Source organism: Gorilla gorilla, chromosome 1 (genome assembly GCF_029281585.2).
Source record: "Gorilla gorilla gorilla isolate KB3781 chromosome 1, NHGRI_mGorGor1-v2.1_pri, whole genome shotgun sequence".
NCBI classification, from domain to species: domain Eukaryota; kingdom Metazoa; phylum Chordata; class Mammalia; order Primates; family Hominidae; genus Gorilla; species Gorilla gorilla.
The window spans coordinates 240787101-240799401 of record NC_073224.2 but is presented as its reverse complement, the minus strand read 5'-3'; the positions used below and the strand labels follow the sequence as shown (position 1 = coordinate 240799401).

Genomic DNA, 12301 nt, shown 5'->3' with positions numbered 1-12301 from the left:
GCAAAGGGGAGTGGCTGTAAATACAGACGAAGCTTCCCTCACTCCCTCACTCGACACCACTCACCTGCTGTGTGGCTCCTTACGGCTCCATGGCTCAGGGATTGGGGACCCCTGCTCAAGTGCATCCAAAGCGACCCTTCCCACACCAGTCTTCATAGTAGTCAAGGGCAGCAACCACTTAGCTCCCAAGGCATGTGCCTCAGCTGGCATTACATCACAATCAACAGTAAGTGGTAGCTTGAGTCACTGTGAGGTCACTTCCTGGAAATCACCCTAACCCTGGGCCCTGACCCTAAAACCCTAACCCTGGGCCCTGACCGTAAACACCTAACCCTGGGCCCAGGCCCTGACCCTAAAACCCTAACCCTGGGACATGGCCCTGAGCCTAAAACCCTAACCCTGGGCCCTTGCGCTGAGCCTAATACCCTAACTGTGGGCCCTGGCCCTGACTGTAAAACCCTAACCATGGGACCTGGCCCTAAAAGAACCCTAACCCTGGGACCTGGCCGTGACCCTAAAACAAGCCTAAACCTGGGCCCTAGCCCTGACCCTAAAACAACCCTAACCCTGGGCCCTGGCCCTGACCCTAAAACACTCCTAACCCTGGGCCGTGGACCTGACCCTAAAACAACCCTAACCCTGGGCACTGACCCTAAAACAACACTAACCCTGGGCACTGACCCTAAAATAACCCTAACCCTGGGCCCTGGCCCTGAACCTAAAAAAAGCCTAACCCTGGGCCCTGGCCCTGACCCTAAAACAACCCTAACCCTTGGCCCTGGCCCTGACCCTAAAACAAGCCTAACACTGGGCCCTGGCCCTGACCCTAAAACAAGCCTAACCGTGGGCGCTCGACCTGACCCTAAAACAAGCCTAACCCTAGGCCCTGGCCCTGACCCTAAAACAACCCTAAACGTGGGCCCTGGCCCTGACCCTAAAACAACCCTATCCCTGGGCCCTGGCCCTGACCTAAAACAACCCTAACCCTGGGCCCAGGCCAGACCCTAAAACAACCCTAACCCTTGGCCCTTGCACTAAATCAACCCTAAACCTGCGCCAAGGACCTGACCCTAAAACAACCCTAACCCTGGGCCCTGACCCTGAAACAACCCTAACCCAGGGCCCTGACCCTGAAACAACCCTAACCCTGGGCCCTGACCTTGAAACAACCCTAGCCCTGGTCCCTGACCCTGAAACAACCCTATCCCTGGGCCCTGACCCTAAAACAACCCTAACCCTGGGCCCTGACCCTAAAACAACCAAAACCCTGGGCCCTCACCCTGAAAAAACCCTAACCCTGGGCCCTGACCCTGAAACAACCCTAACTCAGGGCCCTGATCCTGAAACAACCCTAACACTGGGCCCTGGCCCTGACCGTACAACAACCCTAAACCTGGGCCCTGGCCCTGACCCTAAATCAACCCTAAACCTGGGCCCTGGTCCTGACCCTTAATTAACCCTAACCCTGGGCCATGGCCCTGAGCCTAAAACCCTAACCCGAGGCCCTGGCCCTGAGCCTAAAACCCCAACTCTGGGCCCTGACCCTAAAACAACCCTAACCCTGGGCCCTGGCCCTGACCCTAAAACAAACCTAACACTGGGCCCTGGCCCTGACCCTAAAACAACCCTAACCCTGGGCCCTGGTCCTGACCCTAAAACAACCCTAACCCTGGGCCCTGGCCCTGACCCTATAACAAGCCTAACCCTGGGCCCTGGCCCTGACCCTAAAACAACCCTAACCATGGGCCCTGGCCCTGAGCCTAAAACAACCCTAACCCTGGGCCCTGGCCCTGACTCTAAAACACTAACCCTGGGCCCTGACCCTGATCCTAAAACCCTAACCCTGGGCCCTAGCCCTGAGCCTAAAACCCTAACCCTGGGCCCTGGCCCTGAGCCTAAAACCCTAACACTGGGCCCTGGCCCTTACCCTAAAACCCTAACCCTGGGCCCTGACCCTGATCCTAAAAATCTAATCGTGGGTCCTGACCCTAAAACAACCCTACCCTGGGCCCTGACCCTAAAACAACCCCAACCCTGGGCCCTAACCCTAAAACAACCCTAACACTGGGCCCTGACCCTAAAACAACACTAATCCTGGGCCCTGACCCTAAAACAACACTAACCCTGGGCCCTGACCCTAAAACAACCCTAACCCTGGGCCCTGACCCTTAAACAACCCTAACCCTGGGCCCTGACCCTAAAACAACCCTAAATCTGGGCCCTGACATTAAAACAACCCTAACCCTGGGCCCTGGCCCAGACCCTAAAACAAACCTAACCCTAGGCCCTGGTCCTGACCCTAAAATAAAGCCAACCATGGGCACTCACCCTAAAACAACCCTAACCCTGGGCTATGACCCTAAAACAACCTTAACCCTGGGCACTGACCCTAAAACAACCCTAACCCTGGGCCCTGGCCCTGACCCTAAAACAAGCCTAAACCTGGGACCTGGCCCTGACCTAAAACAACCCTAACCCTGGGCCCTGGCCCTGACCTAAAACAACCCTAACCCTGGGCCCTGGTACTAAAACAAGCCTAACCCTGGGCCCAGGTCCTGACCCTAAAACAGCCCTAAACCTGGGCCCTGGCCCTGACCCTAAAACAAGCCTAACCCTGGGCACTGGCCCTGACCCTAAAACAACCCTATCCCTGGGCCCTGGCCCTGACCCTAAAACAAGCCTAACCCTGGGCCCTGGCCCTGACCCTAAAACAAGCCTAACCCTGGGCCCTGGCCCTGACCCTAAAACAACCCTATCCCTGGGCCCTGGCCCTGACCCTAAAACAACCCTATCCCTGGGCCCTGGCCATGACCTAAAACAACCCTAACCCTGGGCCCTGGCCCTGACCCTAAAACAACCCTAACCCTGGGCCCTGGCCCTGACCGTAAAACATCCCTAACCCTGGGCCCTGGCCCTGACCCTAAAACAAGCCTAACCCTGGGCCCTGGCCCTGACCCTAAAACAAGCCTAACCCTGGGCCCTGGCTCTGACCCTAAAACAACCCTAACCGTGGGCCCTGGCCCTGACCCTAAAACAACCCTAACCCTGGGCCCTGGCCCTGACCCTAAAACAACCCTAACCCTGGGCCCTGGCCCTGACCCTAAAACAAGCCTAACCCTGGGACCTGGCCCTGAACCTAAATCAAGCCTAATCCTGGGCCCTGGCCCTGACCCTAAAACAACCCTAACGCTGGGCCCTGGCCCTGACCCTAAAACACCCCTAAACCTGGGCCCTGGCCCTGACCTAAAACAACCCTGACCCTGGGCCCTGGCCCTGACTCTAAAACAACCCGAACCCTGGGCCCTGACCCTAAAACAAGCCTAAACCTGGGCTCTGGCCCTGACCCTAAAACAACCCTAACCCTGGGCCCTGGCCCTGACCCTAAAACAACCCTAACCCTGGGCCCTGGCCCAAATTGTAATGAGGTCTGTTGGGCAAAATTCCATATAAGCATAGTATAAATTAATAAAGCAAATCGTGATAAATTAGTACGATTGACTTTCTGGAGTTTCTGACAATAAAAGTAAGGAAAATGCAGAACACAAAGACAGAGAGTAAAAAGAGAAATTAGGAAAGCATTCTACATGTTTAATAGGAAGACACTGGCCGTGTTCGTGCAGCGGCAGCATGTCGTGACATGACATACCTTGGAGAGAAGTTAACAGATGAGGAAGTTGATAAAAATCATCAGAGAAGCAAAATACTGGTAGCGACACTCAAGGAAACCACGAAATTTCCATAACTTATGTCAGCAAAGTGGGAATATTGTACAGTGTGTGTTGAAGTTCCTATACAACATTGTTTATCTGCCGTTTGTTTGTTTGTAAGGAATGTATATACTAACAGTTCTTCTTGCTGTCAAAAGAATATGTGTGAATAAGTCATTTTAACTTATTCTTCTGTTTTTCTTTTATCTTCCTGCCATCATCCCACAGCCTTACTTTAGAAATTTTTTCTTTAGAAAATTGAACAAGTGCCCCTTGTGGTGGCACATACCTCGAGGATGGGAGGCAGGGGTGGAAGGGTCACTTGAGGCCATTAGTTTGACACCAGCCTGGCCAACAAAGTGAGACCCCATGTCTGCAAAACAATTTAAAAATTAGCCAAGTATCGTCATGTATACCTACAGTCCCAGCTACCTCAACTTACGGAGAAAGTTCAGGGCCTGGAGAGAAGGCTGGGAGGCAGGAGCTGGGTCTAAAGAGGCCATTGTAACGATGGAGCTGTGCCTGTGGAGGCTGTTGTGAGGCAGTAGGCTCATCTGCGGAGACTGCCGTGAGGTAGGGTATGGGCCTCAATAGGCCATTGTGAGTCATGAGCTTGGTCTGTAGAGGCTGACTGGAGAGAGTTCTGGGCCTGGCGAGGCTGCCGGGAGGTAGGAGCTGGGCCAAAAGATTTAAGCACATTTACGTTTATTAGGCACTTCATTTCCATTATTACACTGGAATATATAATAAAATAATTATAGAACTCACCATAATGTAGAATCAGTGGGCGTGTTAAGCTTGTTTTCCTGAAACTGGATGGTCCCACCTGAGCGTGATGGGAGAAAGTGACAGATCAATAGGTATTAGATTCTCATAAGCACAGCGCAACCTAGATCCCTCACATGCACGGTTCACAACAGGGTGCGTTCTCCTATGAGAATCTAATGCTGCTGCTCATCTGAGAAGGTGGAGCTCAGGCGGGAATGTGAGCAAAGGGGAGTGGCTGTAAATACAGACGAAGCTTCCCTCACTCCCTCACTCGACACCACTCACCTGCTGTGTGGCTCCTTACGGCTCCATGGCTCAGGGATTGGGGACCCCTGCTCAAGTGCATCCAAAGCGACCCTTCCCACACCAGTCTTCATAGTAGTCAAGGGCAGCAACCACTTAGCTCCCAAGGCATGTGCCTCAGCTGGCATTACATCACAATCAACAGTAAGTGGTAGCTTGAGTCACTGTGAGGTCACTTCCTGGAAATCACCCTAACCCTGGGCCCTGACCCTAAAACCCTAACCCTGGGCCCTGACCCTAAAACCCTAACCCTGGGCCCTGACCGTAAACACCTAACCCTGGGCCCAGGCCCTGACCCTAAAACCCTAACCCTGGGACATGGCCCTGAGCCTAAAACCCTAACCCTGGGCCCTTGCGCTGAGCCTAATACCCTAACTGTGGGCCCTGGCCCTGACTGTAAAACCCTAACCATGGGACCTGGCCCTAAAAGAACCCTAACCCTGGGACCTGGCCGTGACCCTAAAACAAGCCTAAACCTGGGCCCTAGCCCTGACCCTAAAACAACCCTAACCCTGGGCCCTGGCCCTGACCCTAAAACACTCCTAACCCTGGGCCGTGGACCTGACCCTAAAACAACCCTAACCCTGGGCACTGACCCTAAAACAACACTAACCCTGGGCACTGACCCTAAAATAACCCTAACCCTGGGCCCTGGCCCTGAACATAAAAAAAGCCTAACCCTGGGCCCTGGCCCTGACCCTGAAGCCCTAACCCTGGGCCCCGGGCCCTGACCCTGAAGCCCAAACCCTGGGCCCCGGGCCCTGACCCTGAAGCCCAAACCCTGGGCCCCGGCCCTGACCCTGAAGCCCTAACCCTGGGCCCCGGGTCCTGACCCTGAAGCCCTAACACTGGGCCCCGGGCCCTGACCCTGAAGCCCTAACCCTGGGCCCTGGGCCCTGACCCTAAATCCCTAACCCTGGCCCCGGGCCCTGGCGCTAAAGCCCTAACCCTGGGCCCCAGGCACTGACCCTAAAACCCTAACCCTGGGCCCTGGGCCCTGACCCTAAAACCCTAACGCTGGGCCCTGTCCCTAAAACCCTAACCCTGGGCCCTGACCCTAAAACCCTAACCCTGGGCCCTGACCCTAAAACCCTAACCCTGGGCCCTGACCCTAAAACCCTAACCCTTCGCCCTTACCCCAAAACCCTAACCCTTCGCCCTTACCCTAAAACCCTAACCCTAACCCTAGTGAGCCTAGACCACACATTGCACTCCAGCCTGGGTGACAGAGCATGACTCTGTCTCAAAAAAAAAAAAAAAGAAAAAAGACAGAGAAAAGAAAGCCAACAAGACACCATTAGGCAACCCATTGTCAGGTTATGGGAGTTTGAAAAGGAAAGTAGAGAAAGGAGAAGAAAGCTTATTTAAAGAATGGCTGAAAACTGCCTAAATCATGGGAAAGATTTAGACATCTAAATCCATGAAGCTTAAAGATTCCTGAAGAGTTTCAAACCAAATAGATACTCACCAAGTCACAATATAATCAAATAGTCAAAAGTTAAAGAAACTTTGCAGGTCAGGACAGAATCGAATAATACATTCAAAGTGCTGAAAGAAAAAAACTGCCAGCAACTAATACTATGTCTGACAAAGCTGTCCTTCAGAAAGAAAAAAGAAATAACGTGCTTCCTCGACAAACAAAGCTGAGGGCATTCAGGACCACTAGGTCTACCTTAAAAAAATGCTTAACGGAGTTTTTCAAGTAAAAATGAATGAAGTTGGGAGCAGTGGCTCATGCCCGTAATCCCATTTTGGGAGGCTGAGGTGGGTGGATCACCTGAGGTCGGGAGGTCAAGACCAGCCTGGCCAACATGGCAAAACCCCACCTCCAGTAAAAATACAAAAAATTAGCCAGGTATGAAGGCCACTGAGATCGTGCCACTGCACTCCAGCCTGGGTGACAAGAGTCAAACTACATTTCAAAAACAAAAAAACAAACAAAAAAAACAAAACTTGAGGCCTGGTCTTCTGCTCCTCTCCAACCCCCACTTCTCTGGGCCCAAGCCACCTGGGCTGAGGAGGGGGTGAGGTGTGAGCCCCTGCCAGGAACTCCCTGCCCGGACCAAGTACTCGGCCCCCAGGCCTGCATTCAGTGAGGCCTCCCGTGGCGTCAGCATGTTCGTGTGGAGGAATGTGGAAGGTCACTCTGTGGCCATGTTCCCCTGGTACTCCATCCCCTTCCTGACCCCTCCCTGCAGCCACACGAGGCCCAGCAACCTGCCAGTTACTCAGTGGCCTCCAACCAGAGAAAACAACCTGCCAAGTTGGCAGCTGTTGCTCATGAGCATCCACCATGTGGCACAGGGAGTGTTGACCCTGGGCGGCCCCCTGGAGCCACCTGCCCTGAAAGCCCAGGGCCCGCAACCCTACACACTTTGGGGGTGGTGGAACCTGTTAAAAGCTCACCTCCCACCATGGAGGAGGAGCCCTGGGCCCCTCAGGGGAGTCCCTGCTGGACAGTGAGACAGAGAATGACCATGATGATGCTTTCCTCTCCATCATGTCTCCTGACACCCAGTTGCCTCTACCACTCAGATGATGTCAGGCCCAGTCCCTCAGTGCCCTGCGCAAGGAACAGGACTCATCTTCTGAGAAGGATGGACGCAGCCCCAACAAATGGGACAAGGACCACATCGGTGGCCCATGAGTGGCGGTCATGATCTTCAGCAAGCGGCACCAGGCCCTGGCAGGGAGCACCAGGGTCACTCCAACCAGGATATCCGGACCGTCAGCCAGATGCTGACTCTGGCCCAAAGACTTCTACTCAGTATGGAGCTCCAGGCCACTTTGCAGCCCCTGGTGAGGGAGGTGTACATACCATGAATTGTGGGACCTTCAGAGCTTTTCACTTTTCGGAAAATAGCTCCTGTTGGGGCTACAAGATGGAGTGTGAAGAGGGCCTTGGGCCACAGGGAGGTGCCTGTGGACTAGGGGGAGTTCATGCACCCCTTCTTTCCCCAGAGGGGCTGGACTCAGGTGAGTATGGGGGTGGGGGCTCCTGCACTTCGACACAGGCAGCGGGAGGGTTTTCTCCCCATTCCCTCTGCACTCCCAACTTGAGCTATACTTTTTAAGAAAGTGATTCACCCTGCCTTTGCCCCCTTCCCCAGAACAGAACACGTTGATCATGGGCGATATTTTTCATTGTGCCAAACAGTTGCCATGACCGTCATTAAACCTGTTTAACACCAAATAATAAGGAAAATAAAATAAAAAATTCGAGCTTGGTGCAGAAACTCACCCCAAATAAATCACCTACCAATATATTTACATAATGGTGGAAATATTCCAAAATTCAATATTTTGGGATTTATACACAAAAGATAAACAAATTAGAGGCCAAGAGGCTGCCAGAAGGGAAAAACGGGGCCTGGGAAGGCCGTTGTGAGGAATGAGCTGGGCCTAAAGAGGCCACTGGCAGGCGGGAGCTGGGCCTGCCGAAGCGGCCGAGAGGCAGGAGCTTTGGACTCGGGAGGCCGCAATGAGGCGAGAGCTAGCTGGGCATGGAGAGTCCGCTGTGAGTCCGCTGTGAGTCCGGGCCCGTGCAGGCCTTCGAGAGGCAGGAGGCCGGGCCTGCAAAGGCCCACTGGAGGTCAAGTTCTGGGCCTGAAGAGGCCACCAAAAGTCAAAAGCGGGGCCTGGGAAGGCCGCCAAGAGCCATGAGCTGGTCTGGGCTGAAAGAGGCCACTGGGAGGCAGGAGGAGCTGGGCCTGGAGAGGCTGACTCGAGGAAGTTTTGCACCTGGAGAGGCCGCCGAGAGGACGGAGCTGGGCCCGGGGAGGCCGACTTGCTGCTCTTCCGGGCCCAATTCCAGGCCGACTTGACGACAACTTGGGCCTGCTGGGAGCTGGGCAGGAGCTGAGTCCAAAGACGTTGTTGGGAGGCCAGAGTCAGGCCTGGAGACGCAGCCGGGAGGAAGAGCTGGGCCCGGAGAGGATGCCGGGAGGCTGCAAGTTGGTCTGGAGAGGCCGATTTGAGGAGGCCCGGCCTCCGCCTCCCGCATGGCGGCCTCTGCAGGCACAGCTGTTTCTCCTGGCTGCATCTCCCGCCTCCCAGCAAACAAGCTTTTTTGGCTCAGCTCCCGCCTGCGTTTGTAGACCCCGAAGTTTCTGCAACCAAGCTCTTCAGACCCACATCCCACCTCCCAGTACCTGAACAGTCCCAGCTCCGGCTGGAGAACAGAGTCTGTAGGCCCCGCTGTTGCCTCCCAGGGGAGTCTCCAAGCCCAGCTCTCACCCCACCACGACCTCCCAGGCCCAAGTCGCTGCCTGCCTCACAGCAGCCCGCGTACAAACCTGCTCCTCCCTCACGGTGGCCTGTTGAGGCAGGGGCTCACGCTGACCTCTCTCAGCGTGGGAGGGGCCGGTGTGAGGCAAGGGGCTCACGCTGACCTCTCTCAGCGTGGGAGGGGCCGGTGTGAGGCAAGGGCTCACGCCGACCTCTCTCAGCGTGGGAGGGGCCGGTGTGAGGCAAGGGGCTCATGCCGACCTCTCTCAGCGTGGGAGGGGCCGGTGTGAGGCAAGGGGCTCATGCCGACCTCTCTCAGCGTGGGAGGGGCCGGTGTGAGGCAAGGGCTCACGCTGACCTCTCTCAGCGTGGGAGGGGCCGGTGTGAGGCAAGGGGCTCATGCCGACCTCTCAGTGTGGGAGGGGCCGGTGTGAGGCAAGGGGCTCATGCCGACCTCTCTCAGCGTGGGAGGGGCCGGTGTGAGGCAAGGGCTCACGCCGACCTCTCTCAGCGTGGGAGGGGCCGGTGTGAGGCAAGGGGCTCATGTTGACCTCTCTCAGCGTGGGAGGGGCCGGTGTGAGGCAAGGGGCTCATGTTGACCTCTCTCAGCGTGGGAGGGGCCGGTGTGAGGCAAGGGCTCACGCCGACCTCTCTCAGCGTGGGAGGGGCCGGTGTGAGGCAAGGGGCTCATGTTGACCTCTCTCAGCGTGGGAGGGGCCGGTGTGAGGCAAGGGCTCACGCCGACCTCTCTCAGCGTGGGAGGGGCCGGTGTGAGGCAAGGGGCTCATGTTGACCTCTCTCAGCGTGGGAGGGGCCGGTGTGAGGCAAGGGGCTGACGCCAACCTCTCTCAGCGTGGGAGGGGCCGGTGTGAGGCAAGGGGCTGACGCTGACCTCTCTCAGCGTGGGAGGGGCCGGTGTGAGGCAAGGGCTCACGCCGACCTCTCTCAGCGTGGGAGGGGCCGGTGTGAGGCAAGGTGCTGACGCTGACCTCTCTCACCGTGGGAGGGGCCGGTGTGAGTCAAGGGCTCACGCCGACCTCTCTCAGCATGGGAGGGGCCGGTGTGAGGCAAGGGCTCACGCCGACCTCTCTCAGCGTGGGAGGAGCCAGTGTGAGTCAAGGGGCTCACGCTGACCTCTCTCAGGATGGGAGGGGCCGGTGTGAGGCAAGGGCTCACGCTGACCTCTCTCAGCGTGGGAGGAGCCAGTGTGTGGCAGGGGCTCATGCCTCTGGGCAGGGTACCAGAGGCATGGGCATCAACAGGCCACCGTGAGGGAGGAGCTGGGCCGCATGTGGGCTGCTGGGAGGCAGGCAGGGACTTGGCCCCAGGTGGCCGCCGTGGGGGCAAGAGCTGGGCCTGGAGAGGCCCCTGGGAGGCAAGAGCGGGACCTGCAGAGGCCGTTCTCCAACCATTGCTGGGCCCGTACAGGCCACCGGGCGGCAGGAATGAGGCCCAAAGAACTTGGCTGGAGAAAGTTCGGGACCTACAAAGGCGGTTGGGAGCTGGGCAGGAGTTGAGCCAAAAGAGCTTGCTTACTTGCTGGGAGGCATGGCTGGGAGATGCCGACTTCAGGACAATTTGGGCCTGCAGAGGTCACCGGGAGGCCCAAGCTTGGCGTGGAGGAGCCCACCGACCGGAGACCATTTGGGTCCTGCAGGTGCCATTGGAGGGCAGGAGCTCATCGTGGAGGGGGCACCGTGAGGCCTGACCTGGGCCTGGGGAGCTTGGCTTGAGGAAGCTGTGGGCCGACCAAGGACGCCAGGAGATGGGTAGGCACTGAGTCCAAAGAGGTTGTTGAGAGGCAGGAGTCAGGCCTGGAGACGCAGCCAGGAAGAGGAGCTTGGCCCGGAGAGGACGCCTGGAGGGTGCAAGTGAGTCTGGAGAGGCCGACTTGAGGAGGTTCTCAGCCCGGAGAGGCCGCCGGAAGGGAAAAACTGGGACTGGAAAGGCTGTTGTGAGGAATGAGCCCCATGGGCCTGAAGAGGCCACTGGCAGGCGGGAGCTGGGTGTGTAGAAGCTGCTGAAAGGTTGGGAGCTTGGCTTGGGGGGTCCACAGTGAGGCAGATGCTGGGCCTGAAGAATCTGCTTAAAAAGATTTAAGCACATTTACATTTATTAGGCACTTTATTTCCATTATTACATATATATAAATATATATACGTATTATATATCCAATATATAATAAAATGATTATACAACTCACCATAATGTAGAATCAGTGGGCGTGTTAAGCTTGTTTTCCTGAAACTGGATGGTCCCACCTGAGTGTGATGGGAGAAAGTGACAGATCAATAGGTATTAGATACTCATAAGCACAGCGCAACCTAGATCCCTCACATGCATGGTTCACAACAGGGTGCGTTCTCCTATGAGAATCTAATGCTGCTGCTCATCTGAGAAGGTGGAGCTCAAGCGGGAATGTGAGCAAAGGGGAGTGGCTGTAAATACAGACGAAGCTTCCCTCACTCCCTCACTCGACACCACTCACCTCCTGCTGTGTGGCTCCCTACGGCTCCATGGCTCAGGGGTTGGGGACCCCTGCTCAAGTGCATCCAAAGCGACCCTTCCCACACCAGTCTTCATAGTGGTCAAGGGCAGCAACCACTTAGCTCCCAAGGCATGTGCCTCAGCTGGCATTTCGTCACAATCAACAGTAAGTGGTAGCTTGAGTCACTGTGAGGTCACTTCCTGGAAATCACCAGCATCCCATTTCCCACTGGCAAAGAACTCAGCACTGCCCACTGGGAAACCAAACCTATGCCCAAATCCCATCTGTGTGGATAAACCCTGGGACCCTTCCTAACGTATTAGTCAGAGTCCAATCAGGAAGCATAAACCACTCAAAAGTTTAAAGTGGTAAAATTTAATACGGAGAATTATTCATTATAACAGGTGAACAGCATAATGAGAGATTGGCTAGCACAAAGTAAAGAGAACTCTACAGAATACAGGACTAGCCCAGGCCAGGCATGGTGGCTCATGCCTGAAATTCCAGCAATTTGAGAAGCTAATGCAGGAGGATTGCTTAAGGCCAGGAGCTAGAGACCGGTCTGGACAACACAGTGAGAACCTGTCTCTATCCAAAAGAAGAAAAAAGTTAGCTGGGAGTGGTGGTGCACACTTGTAGTCCCAGCTACTCGGAATGCTGAAGTTTGAGCCTGGGAGGTCAAGGCTGCAGCGAGGCATGATTATGCCACTACAGTCTAGCCTGGTGACAGAGCAAGACCCTGTCTCAAAGAACAAAACAACAACAACCATTTACAGACAGAAAAGAGGTAGAGCTAATAAGCTAAGGA

General features: G+C 55.6%; 1 long non-coding RNA gene across 1 annotated transcript; it reads right to left on the bottom strand.

Moving 5' to 3' along the window:
• Positions 1-8025: 8025 nt before the first annotated feature.
• LOC134758030 (uncharacterized) lies at positions 8026-11288 on the bottom strand. The gene is made up of 2 exons (XR_010132751.1): positions 11209-11288; positions 8026-11087 (listed from the first exon to the last, which is right to left on the bottom strand). It is a non-coding gene; the product is annotated as an uncharacterized lncRNA (long non-coding RNA).
• Positions 11289-12301: the final 1013 nt, after the last annotated feature.